The following is a 5,938-nucleotide window of genomic DNA, read 5'->3' on the forward strand; positions in this document are numbered from 1 at the left end:
TTTACCAGCTCCAACCCTTATCCTAATAATGCAGATCAGCCTTGAAATTTTGTGACTACTAGAAAACTAGGATGCAGTTGAACCAAATTCAGCCTCTAGTATTTGCAAAATACTGACAGTTGTTTTCCCCAGTATTCAACCAGTTTTTAGTTCCTCTGTAATGTTGGTCTCCTGGCTCAAGGTTCCTTGGGTGAATTTGATATCTTTTATTAGACCAACCCAAATGGTTGGAGAATAGTTATTAAGCAAGCTTTCGGGTTCAAAAACCCTTCGTCAGGCTAAGGAAGCTTCAGCAGTTGGTGTGTGCTCTTCAGCATTTCCGTCTGAAATGAGAACTCATTTGCAAGGGCTAGAGGTTATTTGGGATCAAAAGTGAATGACACATCTTTAGATCAGGCAGAACAGCGAGGTACTGCGTGGTGAAGGCAAACAACCTCAGCACTCTCACACCTCAGTCAGGCAGAATCTTGAGCCAAAGCATTTCCATATTCTGATACCTAATAGTGGTTGACCACAGAGCAGCACTACAGGCTTGGATCAGCTGTCTACTGAGCATGGCTACAAGGACATGGGATGGAATAAGATGGAGGGAAAGCAGAACCTTTCTGGAATCACTGTGCCCAGGTGAATGCACACTTGACGCAGATCCTTACTAGGCCAACACAGCAAAGGCAACACTACACTTGAATTCCCAGAGTTCTTCCTTCTGGCCTTACTCTCCCCCAGATGACTATCTTCAGAGAAACGTCCATTTGTCCAGCAGATTATGCTAACTGAGAGGAAATCACAATCTATTGCTGGGAGGCCTAGGCACTCGTGCTGCAGGAAGCAAAGCCATGTGTATTTTGTCCATTACTCTTGGCATATAAAGTGATTACACTGAGCTGGAGCAGGCGTTTTCTATAGCTGTTTTCCCACTGATCAGCCCAACTCACCAATCTCAGCCATGATACTCTCAACGCCTCCAGAAGGAGTTGTTTTCTCCTGTTTCAAAACAAAAACAAAAACAACATAACCTCAGATGGGTGCCCTCTCACCCCAGTTCTTTGCTCCAAGTGGGATGGTAACAGGCATGTAGGATTTAATAATGATGACAACAACAAATGTTATGGCCTCAGTTGCAAGGAATGTAGAAGCCATGACTCCCTGAACTCGGTCTATTCAGCAGAGAGCAGTGATACGGACAACAGACTAATAGAGTTCTCCAGCTACGCTACTGCGCATCTTGCATAGAACCAAAGCGCCAACTCAGGCAGACCTCTGCCAGCATGGTGGCCCAAGAAGTAGCATCTGAATGAAACAGCACACCAGGCTTGTTTGCTGCAGGGGCCAGCTCAGTTCCCTTCAGAACTCAGTGGCGGAAGAACAAGCTTCACCATACCCTTTGAAAGGTATCGTTAAAAAAATAACACAAGAAACAATAAAGAACAAAATACCTTCCTGAGCAGCTACTGCTCTTTAACTGGTTCTTTAAGGTCTTTGATGTAACACAAGTCTTCAGCCACCAAGGATTTCACTGCTGTTGTTAGTAAGCACTCATGCAGCGGTGAGGGCACTAAATATGGTACAAATGTTTAATAAATGACACCTTCCCTCAACAGTGTTGTGTTGCAAACTACAGCCATTTCTGGATGTAACAGAGACAGATCGCAGACCCTGCTGCTCTGAAAGAACGGACTTCTACCGCTGGAGTTAGCAATTAGCAATATAGCAATAGAATTACCAATATAGAGTTTCTGATGCACAGTAAAGATATTTCAGTTCCAGCCAATAGAGGGCAGTGGTGTGCACATACTCTAGTCCAGTCAATTCATTATGGCTTGTTCTGTGAGGTCAACAATTAGCCTCCGGTGCTATGCATCTCTAGTTCAGAGTACAAGGCATAAACCAAGAAAAGTATCAAAAGGGGAGGTGGTCCTAACTGAAGCAGGATGTTCTGTGTTTGATCAGAGTTCCTCAGAGGAAATATTCTGCTTCTGTGACCCCCTCGCCCCCAACCTCATGCACTCATGCTGGAGCATTATCTGCTCGTTATTTGGCACAGCAAAGGTAAGAATCTGTGCAGTTGGATCTAATTTTAAAAATAAAAAGCCCAGAAACCTTAGAGAAAAAAAGAAATATGTTAAAAAAAGAAAGTCCAAATATTTGACCTACAAAACAAAACTCCTCAATTTTTCCCAACTTTAAAAAAACCAAACTCTCACTTAGTGGAATCAAGTGGATTCATGAACTGCATTCTTAGCATTGTCCACCTCCTATTTTAACTTAGAGCAGTGATTCTCAGCCAAGGGGCTGCAGCACCCTGGGGTACCTTGGGATACTTTCAAGGGTGCAGCAGAGTGCCACACAATGCTACCACTGTGAGGTGGGCATATGATTCACAAGATAAACCCAGAGATGTGAAAGAGGAATCCCTAGTGTCAAAAGCATTGTGGCCTGTTGTGGGCTTTCTGAGTTCCTTGGAACACAAATACTGTTCTATTATTCCTCTGTAGTCAAAAAAGAAGTGAAAGCTCAGAGCTGGCATTTTACAAGGGGTGCCTCAAGATTAAAAAGGTTAAGAATTACTGACCCAGACAGTAAACACTCCAGAATGGGACTGTTTCTTTCTATGTGCCTGTAGAGTACCTAGCACAATAAGACTCCAGTCAAGATTCAGCTCTCTAGTAGCATAACTAGGAGCTAGCAAGGGGGGCACCCACCCTGGGTACAGATTTCAGGAGACATCAGAATGGTGGACCTAGGGAGCCTCGGTCACAGGGGGTGCTGAAGCCGCTACTTGGGGAGCCTGCACTGCAGATACTTCTACTTTGAGACCCTGCCTGGGCAGCCCAGGTCTTTGAGTCTCTAGGTGAGTTAAGACTTGCTCAGAACCTCCTTCCACTCTGCTCAGGGCACCAAAATAGTTATGTCTCTGGATATGTCTTGGCACTGCTATAATATAAGGAATTCTTATAACTAGTGGAATCTAACACCTGTGCTGCTAACAAGAACAGAGTCTATCATATAATTGCATAAGCAATATTTTAACTATAAAATCCTTTCTGGTTTTCCTATGTGTCCTGCTTATACTGTAAGCTCTTAGGCAGTGATGCCTCCTAGAAAAGACCTGGGACTGGGGCTCAGGAAGGTGGGTTCTATTCCCACCCCTGCCACTGGCTGGCTGGATGAGCTCTGGGAAATCAATTTGCCACCCGTAAAGCAGGCACAACAGTGCTGACCTCCTTTATGAAGTGGTTTCAGATCCATTAGATAGATGCCATGTAGGAACTGGGTGTCCTTGGGATATGGACTATATTTATCACATAATCGGTATGAGCTAAGTCCACAACTAGCCAGGGTTCGAATTACACTCCGACTCTTGGGTGGGGGTCTGCGGTGTTGGCAGCCAGAAGCCTGAAGGAGCCGCTGGTGCTGCTGCCTGAGCTGCTTAGAAAGGCACAGAGTGGGCCAGGGGCTTTTGTCTCTTATGGTGGGGGGAAAGGGCTCAGCCCTCCCAGTTTTTGAACCCTGTGATTAGCTCTTGGTAATGGTTGCATTATGTACATTTTTGCCTTTATAGGCCAATTCCCTCCTACTATCATGCATGTCAATGGACGAGTTCAACAGCTTGGTTTCCAAAGCCTTTAACAGCTTATTCCTCTTTTGGTAACAGATCTGGGGAAAGAAGTGGAAGGGGAGACTCCCCTGGAGTCGGTACTCTCTAATCTTACTGTCAGCCTGGCTATAAAAGGAGTCCCTCTATGCTTGGAAAAGCTCACATTAACTCCATCAGTTTCTTTCATTTCCAAATGCCCCGTAACTACATGGGTTTCCTTGAATGTGACTTGCTGCTGGGGCCTGTAATTCTCACTAGTGTAGGAAACATGCATAGTTAATCAGGGATTGACCTTTGGGGAAGGGAAACCGCAGCTACTTTTGGCATCTGCCTCCTATCTTGGGTACTTGCTGATTGCTGCCTGCCACCAGGAGGATCTCTTAATCCCTGCTTATTACTCACAGGGTTTAGATAAGCACCTAGATGGATCCAGTGATAAATGGAAGTGAAACTCTGAACTAGTGCTTGCCCTGGACCTAGTGCACTGCCCTCCAGCATGTAAATCTGACTGCTTTTTTAACAGGTTAATACTTCACTGTAGGGGATACTCAACAAGGAGGGGAAAACATACAGCACAGATGGTAAAACTATAGCTAATCACTACCCCTGCTTGTATCTCCAGAAGGCCTCCTTTTGGCAAGAGATGCGGCATGACATTAACTTGACCTATATAGTTTCAAGGCTTCTAAGAGCTTTTGTATTTATGAAGCCATCAGGTTGGATATCAGATTAGATCACATCGGTGTTGCCCTGAATTCCTGTGAGGGCCTGACTGTAACTAAATATTGCCCGTTTTCAACAGGGCACTAGTCCATATACTGCTTCAGCCTTGCCTGCAGGAGCAGGAGTCCAAGATTCCTTCACCACTGCTCAGAGAACATGTGCTACTGCATACAGCCCTTGGTGTATGGCTATAGCTCACAATGAGGACACTGCCAGGAACAAATTTAAAGCAAGAGCTGGTTTTCAGATTTTCTCAGTCACCAGTAGATGCACTCAGGGCTTTCACTGGTGGCTTCGCTGATGTGGTTAAGAATGTCGAGCTCACTTAGTCATTGTAGAAACAAACAGAGAGACTAGACTGCGGGTCAAATCACCTGTCTTTGCAAGAGCAAAATTTCAACCAGAGCATTCATGCAGATAAAGGGCTGGAAAGAGGGTCAGAAACACTGATAGTGTCAAACCTAGAATAGCAAACTCTGTATGAAGGCAAACATGTACTGAGGAATGGCAGCGATGCTCACTGACACAGAACAGGCCAGGATTACCATTTACATTGTGCCTCATAGGTTAATTAACTTTGAATGTGCACAGGTGCAAGCCCACTGACTTTCATGGAGCTGTGCCCACCAAATCCAGTGGAGAATGTAGCCTGGAGCATTCACCCTCAAATGCCTGTCTGCCAAACATGCTGCAGCATGTTAGACACACAGGCACAAGCATCTGTTTCTCTCTGTCCCCTCTCATTGGTATCTTCTTTGGCATGGCATCTTGGATGCCAGAGTCAACAGACTGATTTTTGTTCAGACTTTTCACTGGCTTCTAGGGGCAGGAGGAAGAAAGCTGCCATCTGCTTACTGTTCCCACACTAGTCTAGAAGCTGTGGTGGTCCTCTCAGAGAGCAGACGTTACAGAAGCCTCCTCTTCCTCCCATTCAGCGCAAACAGAAGGATTGCAGGGACAGGCTGGGCATTAGGTGAAGAAGGAAGCAGCAACATCACTACTGGGCTCACCTCTTCCTAACAGCCCCTCTCCTACCCACTGAACAAGCGTCCTTCTTGACCTCCCTCCTCTTCTCTGCCTCCCTGGGGCCTCCTCTGCTCTTACTCCTCCTGCTGTCTGAAAGTAATGGCTCACTGTTCCTTTCATCAAGCTCTATCACTACTAATTGCCTCCATTTGGATTACAGACTCATTTTCTTCTACCCATTGTTCCTGCCAGACATTTGATTCCTTGCTGAACTGCACAGATCTTCCCCATCTCTCTCATATATATCTTCTCCAACACTTCATAATCTACCAAGTTGTTTTCTCACCCTTTCTCTCTGCTTTATGGCTTCCATATTTGTTAGCCTTCTTCCCACCGCTCCAGTCCTCCTCCTGCTCCACTCTTCTCTCTTCTACTGGAAGATTTGGTGCCCCATCACCTCACCATCTCCTTGATCACCTTCATCTTCTCCCTAGACCTTTCTCAGTCTCCTCCCCTTGCTCCTGGGGAAGTTGTTCTCTTTCTGGTCCTTCCAACATGCCCATTCTTTCCCTCTCCTCCTCACTTCCTCCCCTTGAATTTCTCTGACAGGATCCTTAACACCCACCCACCATCCCCCCCCCCACCGCCCTC

The 5,938-nt window shown here is 45.8% G+C and overlaps 1 long non-coding RNA gene across 1 annotated transcript in view; it reads right to left on the reverse strand.

Annotated features, from left to right (window-relative positions):
* LOC112550312 overlaps window positions 1-5,938 on the reverse strand; it is a 34,024-nt gene that overhangs the window by 11,638 nt on the left and 16,448 nt on the right. Inside the window, exon 2 of the long non-coding RNA XR_003094088.1 lies at window positions 936-984. This is a non-coding gene — a long non-coding RNA (uncharacterized LOC112550312). The remainder of the gene's footprint in view (window positions 1-935; window positions 985-5,938) is intronic.

This window comes from Alligator sinensis, unplaced genomic scaffold (genome assembly GCF_000455745.1).
Source record: "Alligator sinensis unplaced genomic scaffold, ASM45574v1 scaffold404_1, whole genome shotgun sequence".
Taxonomy (NCBI): Eukaryota; Metazoa; Chordata; order Crocodylia; family Alligatoridae; genus Alligator; species Alligator sinensis.